This window comes from Stylophora pistillata, chromosome 2 (genome assembly GCF_964205215.1).
Source record: "Stylophora pistillata chromosome 2, jaStyPist1.2, whole genome shotgun sequence".
Lineage (NCBI taxonomy): Eukaryota > Metazoa > Cnidaria > Anthozoa > Scleractinia > Pocilloporidae > Stylophora > Stylophora pistillata.
The window spans coordinates 41522457-41532377 of record NC_142520.1 but is presented as its reverse complement, the minus strand read 5'-3'; the positions used below and the strand labels follow the sequence as shown (position 1 = coordinate 41532377).

Sequence of the window (9921 nt, the reverse complement as noted above, 5' to 3'; positions counted from 1 at the left end):
AAAGAAAACGATGTAAGGCTTCATAAAGAGATGAATAGATGCGGAAAACTTGGAGAGTAACACTCATCTTTTGAATTGTTGTCTAATACGTTTACATAACTTGTTTTTATTAGCTTGTGACAATTTTGTGATGATCCAAAACTTTATGATATGATAGTTATGTGTTAAAGCGTATAAAAATAAACTTAAAATTTGAAGTATTGTGCGATACGATACTTCACTTGTGTGTAGTAGCCCTCGACACTACCATATATGCGCTAACATGTAAAACATGTGATGTCTCTACCTTACTTTGCTAACAAGGAAAAGGAGAAAACGGAAGTATTGCTATGAACTCGTCACTTTAACAGGCGTTTATCTTTTACTGTTTCTATTATGCTGTCAGGCTCCTTACAAAGAACGAGATTTCATGCTAGGCGCACTGTTCAGCGTTCACAAAAAGCCACAATACCTTGGGAGAAAATGCAGAGATCGATTTGAAAGGACTTGGTGTTACGCAGACCAAAATCTTCACCATCGAACGAATAAACAATGACGCAAGCATTTTTTCAAACATTTCCTTTAGATATGAAATAAAGGACTACTGTGGAGACATCTCAGAAGCTGCAAGACTCGTTTACAAACTATTAACCTAAAACACATCTGTCAATTTAACTCAAAATGACTCCGAAAAGAAAGTTATTCTTTATTTTAAAGGCCCACTTGACTCTCGCAGAGCGCTATTCATCGGTGAATTTCTCTAGGCGCTTAATGTTTCGAGCGTAAGTGGAACAACAACTAGTGCTGAGCTTAGTTCACTTACCTATAGCGATTTATATTGAACAGTACCTTCGGATAATTTTCGTGCGAAGGCAGGGGTTGACTTGGTTACAGACTACAACTGGAGCTCTGTTGCCCTCGTTGGATGAGACGACTCTTTCGGAAGTAAAGGACTGTGGGCAATAATTAGCAAAACTACCTCAAAAAAATCGCCGTTTTGTATTACTACTGACGGAGTTTATATGCTGCAAAATAATATAAAAGTTGTGATTCTGTGGATAGGATGGAAACAAAACGACTTTTTTGCCGAGGTTCAGAGGCAAAACCTGACTGGACGTGTATTGATAATGAGTGAAGATTTTTTATCATCCATAAGGCAAGTAAATGATATCCTCGTGGGCTTCATAGGCTTTCGTCAACATTACTTGAACGACTCAGGTTTCAAGGAATATTTAAAAGATATTTTGGTCAAGGAAGGAAACAAAGGAACTTTTCCTGAAAGGAGCGATATTCAAAGCGAGGTATGGAATCTTTCAAACGGTAAGAGCTGCGATGATCACCAAATCAAGCAGTGTGCCTAGGATTTGAAGTTTGATTGAGGAAATCTAGAGCTCCTATATTCCATGCACCATCGACGCCGTTTATGCCCCGGCTCATAGAAATATCAACTCGAAATTTGAATAAATATAAATTTGAACAAAAGCAATATTATAGCCCTTAATCATTCGGGTTCAGTTTCGGCAATCATTTCGTCATGTGTCAGAAAACAACAAAAGTGTTATTCACCAGCATAGGTCGGTCCGTATTGGGAAAAACTGTGCCCTCTGTCATGAGTATAGCCCTCGGCCTACGGCCTCGGGCGGTATCAAAGGCCTCGGGCACAATTTTCCCAATACGGACCTCCCCCGCTGATGAGTAACATATATATCCTCGTCCATCCATTTCTTCTCCTATTCCGGGATCGACTTATTTTTCTTCTACTTTGACTTTACCGTCAGCCATTGTTTAGCGTTGGCCATTCGAACGGGACACATTCTTGATTAATCCTTTCGAAAGAATAATGTATGCCTTAGAAGCATAAATTATTCATAAAAACTTTTATGACCTTAGGCAAAAACTTTGTCTTTGCTCTTAGAACAGGCTAAACTTGTTTCTTGGTTTTATGTTTCTTGACTTTCACTGACGTTTTAAAAGAGAACAGAGGAAAATCTTTGAAGATTAATCGTCACTGGAATAAAAAAAAAAAAAAACACTTTTCGTAGGATCTCTAGAGTGTTTTTGCTTTTGTTTTTTTTTTTACCAGAAGATCGTCGCACGGTCATTTAACGTATGCGTGTTTGTTTTTTTCCCAAAAAATATGTATTCTGATTTCTAGATCAGAGCTAAACGTTTTGAGTAACTTCAAACAAGAGGTCACTCAGTTCTAGTGTCAATCAGCTCCAACCAGGAAGCTGAGTCATAGACCACAGACGATTTAGCTCAAATAGCTCAAGGCTACTGTCAAAAAAGTTTTGAGAATCAAATAGCCCTTTTTACAGTTACCGGCGCCATATTGGATGTGTAACCGCGCAAACATGATAGCGAGGTCAGTGTTGAGTCGCGTTGCGAGTTCTAGTGAGAGTTTAGTGAAATGTGGTGGTGCTCTGTCCTTTTCATCGAGATATTTCGACAATGAACGATACTTTCCCTACGCAGGATATTCCTCCTTCTTCTTCGAAAAGAAGAGGAAGACACTGTGCCGCTTTTTGGTTGTGCTAATAGCTATTATGACACAACAGGCAATCCAACAGGTCTGCATTTCTTCTCGTTTCCGAATGACTTCCAGCAGCGAATCAGATGGTGCAATCTCCTGAATCGCCAGCATGCAAAGGACGGATTCTTCATCACAAAATCAACTTCTTTGTGCTCAGAACATTTCAAAAAAGAAGACATGCGAAAAAACGTGGGCAGGTCGCTGGAAATTGGTGAAAGGTTTATAATGTTTGTACGGTTGTTTTGTTGCTTGCATACCAAAAGAAAATGGAGCTTTGATTTTCGGTATTGTAGTGTTTATGCTGGGATTTTTTTCTCCTTAGTAAAAAGGTGACATTTATATTTCTTTGTGCACTGTGGTCTTATACGATATCTGTGAACTGAATGTAAAATTATAAAATTATAATGTAAAATTAAAATGTAAAATTAAAAATTTAATAAAATCATGAGTTTATTATTATATATATGGGCAGAACCATCTCGATTAAACTAGTCAGTACCGAAAAAAACACGGAAAATGCCTGCTTAAAGGGTCCCAGTAGCAACTGTGACAACTCAAGAAGAGTCATTTGAAGTTGAACAGGAATTATTTCCCCAAGAAGTTGAAGCAGCTGTGTCAACTGTCAATGCTGCTTCATCTTCACCAGCCCTGCAACAATCAGATGTTCTTAAGCTGCAACGGGAAATAGAGCCACTGCAAGTACAATTAGCTGACTTGAAAGAAAAACTAAGTGAAGTTGAAAATGAGGGGGATATTTATTGGCGTGCCAATTTTCAATTGACAAAATTAAAGATGAGTCTGCGGTTCTATTTTATACTGGATTCCCAAACTATGGAGCACTCATAAGCTTCTATAATTTTATTGACCCAGTGCTGGCAAAGATGCAGTACTGGAAAGGAGAGAAATTGTCGAAAGAGAGTCAGCCATACCAAACAGATATAACAGAAGTAAGCCGGGGCCTTCAAGAAATTGTCATTCTTGGATGAATTTTTGCTCATACTTATGAGACTAAAGGCTGGGTTATTTGTACAAGATCTTGCTGATAGATTTGGGATCAGCAAGAGCCTGGTGTCCAGAATCTGCATTACATGGATTAATCTTAACTATGTAGAACTGAAAGAACCTTTCCCATTTCCAGCACAAGAACTTGTTCACAAAAATATGCTGCAAGAGTTTGCTCAATATGCAACAACTGGGATTATTTTAGACTGTACAGAACTGTTTATTTTTTCTCCTGTGAATAATAATGTTAATTATTGTCAATAGGCTCTTCGAAATGTTATGTTTGAAGAATAGAATTTTGAAGCTCCTTCCCATAAAGACATAGTTTAACTCGCGTTTTATTGTCATGCCAATCACTTCCCTTATTTACACAATGTACAATGGTACCTTATCTTGATTTTACAAGCCCAACATCATCTTTTTTTCCCTGAGTACTAACAACATTAATATTAATATTTCTTAATGTAAGGAAAGATTACACCTAAATCAATTTGAATATTAAATTTGAGCTAGTGAAGGTGAAGCAGCATTGACAGTTGACACAGGTGCTTTAACTTCTTGGTGAAATAATTCCTGTTCAACTTCAAATGACTCTCCTTCAGTTGTCACAGTTGCTACCGGGACCCTTTTAGCAGGCATTTTCCATAGTTTTTTCGGTACTGACCAGTTAAATCGAGATGGTTCTGCCCATATATATAATAATTAAACTCATCATTTTATAAATTTATAATTTTACATTTTAATTGTACATTACAATTTTATAATTTTACATTCAGTTCACAGATATCGTATAAGACCACAGTACACAAAGAAATATAAATATCACCATTTTAATAAGGAGAAAAAAATCCCCCCCCCCCCCCAAAACAAAAATCCCAACACAAACACTTCAATACCGAAAATCAAAGCAGGCATTTTCTTTCGGTATCCAAGCAACAAAACAACCGTACAAACATAAACCTTTCACCAATTTCCAGCGACCTGCCCACGTTTTTTCGCATGTCTTCTTTTTTGAAATGTTCTGAGCACAAAAAAATTGATTTTGTGATGAAGAATCCGTCCTTTCCATGCTGGCGATTCAGGAGATTGCACCATCTGATTCACTGCTGGAAGTCATTCGGAAACTAGAAGAAATGCAGACCTGTTGGATTGCCTGCTGTGTCATAATAGCTATTAGCACAACCAAAAAGCGGCACAGTGTCTTCCTCTTCCTTTCGAAGAAGAAGGAGGAATATCCTACGTAGGGAAAGTATCGTTCATTGTCGAAATATCTCGATGAAAAGGACAGAGCACCACCACATTTCACTAAACTCTCACTAGAACTCGCAACGCGACTCAACACTAACCTCGCTATCATGTTTGCGCGGTTACACATTCAATATGGCGCCGGGAACTGTAAAAAGGACTATTGAACATAAACTTTTGCTCGCTACACTACTCCCTCCCCATTTTAATTTTTGTCAAAGTTGTGGCACCTTGTAGTTGAAAGTTCCCTCGAGTTTTGGCTACATCAGCCTATCCGTTGTTTGAGAAAGCTGCACTAAACGCCCCGGCAGGGCAATGTGTAATCAGGTTAAAACGGAAATTGTCATCGCTCTTTTTGCCAACCGACATAAGTTATGTTCATCTTACGTTTTTCAAGTCGGGTGTACTTCTTGCATCCCTTTTTCTGGTTGCGCTCAGAATGGTCCACGTTTCCCTTGTTCATATCTTTCCTCTCTTTGCATTGCTATCACTCAGTTGAGTTGCCAATTGATGGGTGTTATATCCTTTTTGTGGAATGAGAGTTATGTTTCCCTTTGCTGTGTCGTAATTCCCAATCATGTATTCTGCTCTTAAGGCCAAAAAACATGAACGTTGCAGGCAACATCAGGGGAGAGATCACTCAGTTCAAATTTAGATCAAGCGTGGTGATTGCAAATCCTGATTTTGATAGCTCCAACAAAGTGGTTGAATCCTATAATTAGAATCCACGACAAGATAAGCTGAAAAGTGACACTCGCGAGGCCAAAGAAATGCTATGAAATAACATTGAAGATAACCTGCACTCGCTATGTATCCCCGGTGCCCTAACTCAAAGTGTATGAATTCCATAAATAAAAGCGTATTTATCACAGGAGGGAGAGGGGAGTTGAAGAATATTAAGATATTAGGGGTTAAAATATGGCAATATGTTAACTACTTAACAGACTCAATACGTTAGAAATACGAAAACTAAAATCCATAATTGAGACAGTCCATGCTTTTGACTGACATTCATTGTAAGACACTTTTAACTAAGTGACTGATGTCTTAGAAGATGGTTTTAGACAGCTGCCTTGGTAATAACTCTATTAGGCATGATATTTTTTTAAGCTGATAATATGGTTGTTGAATAATAATAATTATAATAATAATAATAATAATTTAATATTTACATTGCGCAAATTAACATGTGGATATGATCAAATGCGCATTACAACACTTTTCGGGGGACTTTGGCCGGACTGCATCAGCAGTTTACAAACAATGGAAGGAAACTTCTTTGAAGACGCCCCCTTCCCCCAATTCCCAGTAAACAGGCCAGACCACATCACAGTAATCTCTTGAGTGGGTCCTTTAACGTCCCCTGCTTGACCAAATTAACTAATTAAAAGATGCAGGAGACGGGACCTACGGTTTATTCGTCCTTATCCGAGAAGACTAGAATGTCTATCCATTTCTTGATTTTATAGAAAGGTAGCGCATTCTCCTCAGTTATTTTAAGACCTTGAGTGTTGGTCCGGCCGGGGATCGAACCATCGACCTCGACCTCCCGCACAACAGTCCAGCGCTCTAACCAATTGAGCCAACCGGGAGGCGGTTGAACGCATATTCGCCAGCTACTGAAAGAAAATGCGAGCTCCCTTCTTGTGAAAGTTATACCAAGAATTATCACCAAAGCCAATTCTACTGAATAATTATAATACGCGACTGTACATTTGCACTGACCTTTTATTTGAAGTCGGTTCGATTTCCTTAACCTTCCCTTATCCTGACCGTCAGGGCATGACATGCCTTTATAACTTAGCCAAAGTAAAGCGCGCGCTCTGATTCGTCAACTTAGCGTCCCCCATTTGCCCATGGGTGTACGCTGCTGACGTGAGCAAATGCAAAGTCTATTTTTCCGCGCGCGCATGTATTTTCTGGTCACGTGAGATTTGTTAAATAAAAGGGAACTATTTAGCTACAATGTATCAATGTTATGTTATAAAACAAATGGTAAACACCACAGCGTACACTATTGAGTTATGGATGCACTTGGGAGGTTTGCTAAGCACTCAAGAAGCTAGAGTCGCTCTCGGCTATCGCCTCGACCGACTCTTACGCTTCTTTGGTGCTTAGCAGCCTCCCGCGTACATCCATAACTCAATAGTGTACGCTATGGTGTTTACCATTTGTTAATTAGGGTATGACAGGCGAGGATGGTGAATCAAAAACGTATGTTATTCTTACGAGGAGATCTTTTTTCTTCAAAGTACTCCGTATATTATCAGCCAAGATGTCTGGAGACTCGATCAAGACCATAATAACCTGTTAGGCTATCAAAATTTACCACTGCATCCATTTTGGTATTTAAAAATGGTTTGGAACATTCACTCCTGCTTTTGCATCTTCTTTATGGATCCCATAGTTTTTCATAAATTTTGACTAATAGATGATGGCGACCGCCACCAACTTTTAACACCCTATCCCTATTGCTGCTGCCCTCCTATTTCAAAGAATACTCGTTTACATGTTTTGTATTTATTGATCTGTTTTCCATTTTGTATATGACTTTCACTAAGAGGTGCAGGATGCGATGAAAATGAAATTATTCTCCTCAGAGCAGTAATGTGTTTTTAAATTCTTTTTTTAAGAGCGCGGTTCATGTTGGCTGTTTAGCTCGTTGTAAAACCATTAGACTGGTCTTTTTTTAAAAACCTATCATCTACTTGGGGGGGTTTTATGTTTCTTCTTTTTGAAAGTGTATTTCCATCACTTACGTTAAAATAAAAAAAGGGGCGATGACGTATGTTTTTTTGTCAAAGAATTGGGATTAAAAATATTGAACCATTTTATACGTAGTAACTTTGGACGTATGGTTATCGTCAAAAAGTAGTTGTCCAATGCGAACATTTCATTAGTAAGTATTAGCTCGCGACATATGGTCATCGATAACGAACAGTTTATAAATGAAACGATCTAAAAGTTGATAAAGAGGTAATTATTCGCCGTCATGTCTAAAGTTAAACTTGGTTTCGGAATTGTAGTCCAATAAGAGTACTATACTGCTGTGTATTAAGACATAGGAAGTTACTGATCACCAAAATACATCTATCTCTTGGGTACCCCAACAAGGAAAAGAGGTTGTCGTCGCCAGGAGTTTGCGGTATGACAAGTTAATTATTTTCCTCTGCATCTGTGCTGCTGTTCAGGCTCCTTAAAAACAAGGCACTATCATGTTAGGTGGACTTTTTAGTGTACGCCAGCCGCCAGAACACCAAGGAAGCCGATGTGGAGAGATAGATTTGAGACGACTTGGTCGCGCACAGGCCATGATCTTCGCCATCGAACGAATAAACAATGACACAAACTTTCTTTCAAACATTTCTCTCGGATATGACATAAGGGATTACTGCAGAAACGTCTCAAAAGCCGCAGAACTCGTTTACAAACTTCTAACCGTCGATTCCTGTGTCAGGTTAGATAAAAATAACACAGGAAAGAAAGCCATCATTTCTTTGATAGGCCCAAATGAATCTCGCACAGCGCTATTCATCGGAGGAATTCTCCAGATGCTCAATATCTCGAGCATAAGTGGAACAACAACTAGTCCTGAACTTACGTCACTGAGGTATAACCATTTATATCGAACAGCAGCCCCGGATACCTTTCTTGCAAAGGCAATGGTTAACTTAGTTACACACTTTAACTGGAGCTATCTTGCCCTCGTTGGACTAGATGATTCGTATGGACGGACTGGAATCTCGGCAGTAATTAGCGAAGCTACATCAAGAAAAGTCCCCTTCTGTATTGCTATGACGGAGTTTATACTACACGAAAGTCTCCATCCCAGTATTTTAAATGTAGCTGAAAAACTAAAGCAGATGAATAATATCAAAGTTGTGATCTTATGGTCATACCGGAGTTACCAAAGTTTTTTGCTGAGGTACACAGGCAAAACCTAACTAGACACGTGTGGATTTTGAGCGATGTTGATTTAACGTCCACACTGACAGTGAACGATATCCCCGAGAGCTCTATAGGATTTCTATTCCATAACTTTAGTGACTTTTCCTTCAAAGAATATTTAAAAGATAACTTTGTCAGGGAGAAAGACAACAGAGGTTTTCCTGAATGGAGCGATGGCACCAGCGAAATATGGAAGCGTTTGGAGACAGAGAAGTGCGGAAATCGCCAAATCGATGAGTGCACCAGGGTCTTGATTGAGGAAATCTATAGCTCCTTTGTTCCATATATCATCGACACCGTGTATGCTCTGGCTCATGCAAAAGATTTATATCTATCAACTCGAAATTTCAACACAAGCGATTCTAGTAATAAATCGTCTAAAGTAAATAGCTTTGACGAGAGGGAGCTTCTAGGCAGAGTCAATTTTGAAGTACCAACAGGGAAAATCAAGTTCGAATAATTTGGTGACAAAGGCTCGGCCCATTATGATATTTTTAACGTTAAAGTAGTATCTGAGAGAAATGTCCAGAGTGTTAAACAGGTGCTAGTAGGAGAATGGAAAAAATCCGATGAAAATGAAACACAGTTGATTTTTCATGAAGATCTGTATTGGAAGACTGGTCGCCCTCAGGAGTCTGAATGTTCAGAAAAGTGCCCTCCTGGAACAAGGCAATCCGCTACGTCACCTTGTTGTTGGCAATGCCTTCCGTGTCTTGGTGGAACCATCAGTCCATCTTCTGGTTCTAATATTTGCACAGAATGCCCCATCGGAAAAATGTCGAACCAGGCTAAAACAGAGTGCGTCGCCTTACCTTCTGCCAACATAAGTTATGCTAGTGCAAGTGGAATTTTAATTCTTACGTTTGCCACGCTCGGTGTAGTCGTTTCCATGCTTTTTTTAGTTTCCCTCTGGAAATTCTGGAATAGCCCCATCGTCAAGGCTTCCAATCGCGAACTAAGCCTCGCTCTTTTACTCGCAATTGTGTCCTTGTTATCTATGGCATTCATTAATGTATTTAGATCGACAGATGCAATCTGCAAGATCATTTACCCGCTACGTTATCTGACTTATAACCTCTGTCTGTCCATCTTATTGGTCAAGGTGTTGCTTATTTCCAGTGCTTTTCAGATTCCAATCGTAGCTACTGTTGTGATCAGATCTCTTTCAAACAAAGCACAATTTGGGATTGTTTTGTCCTTTCTACTCCCGCTGT

At 39.1% G+C, this 9921-nt stretch overlaps 1 pseudogene; it reads left to right on the top strand.

Annotated features, from left to right (window-relative positions):
• The first annotated feature begins 1106 nt into the window (after positions 1 to 1106).
• On the top strand, positions 1107 to 9167 carry LOC148739557 (metabotropic glutamate receptor 4-like; annotated as a pseudogene).
• Positions 9168 to 9921: the final 754 nt, after the last annotated feature.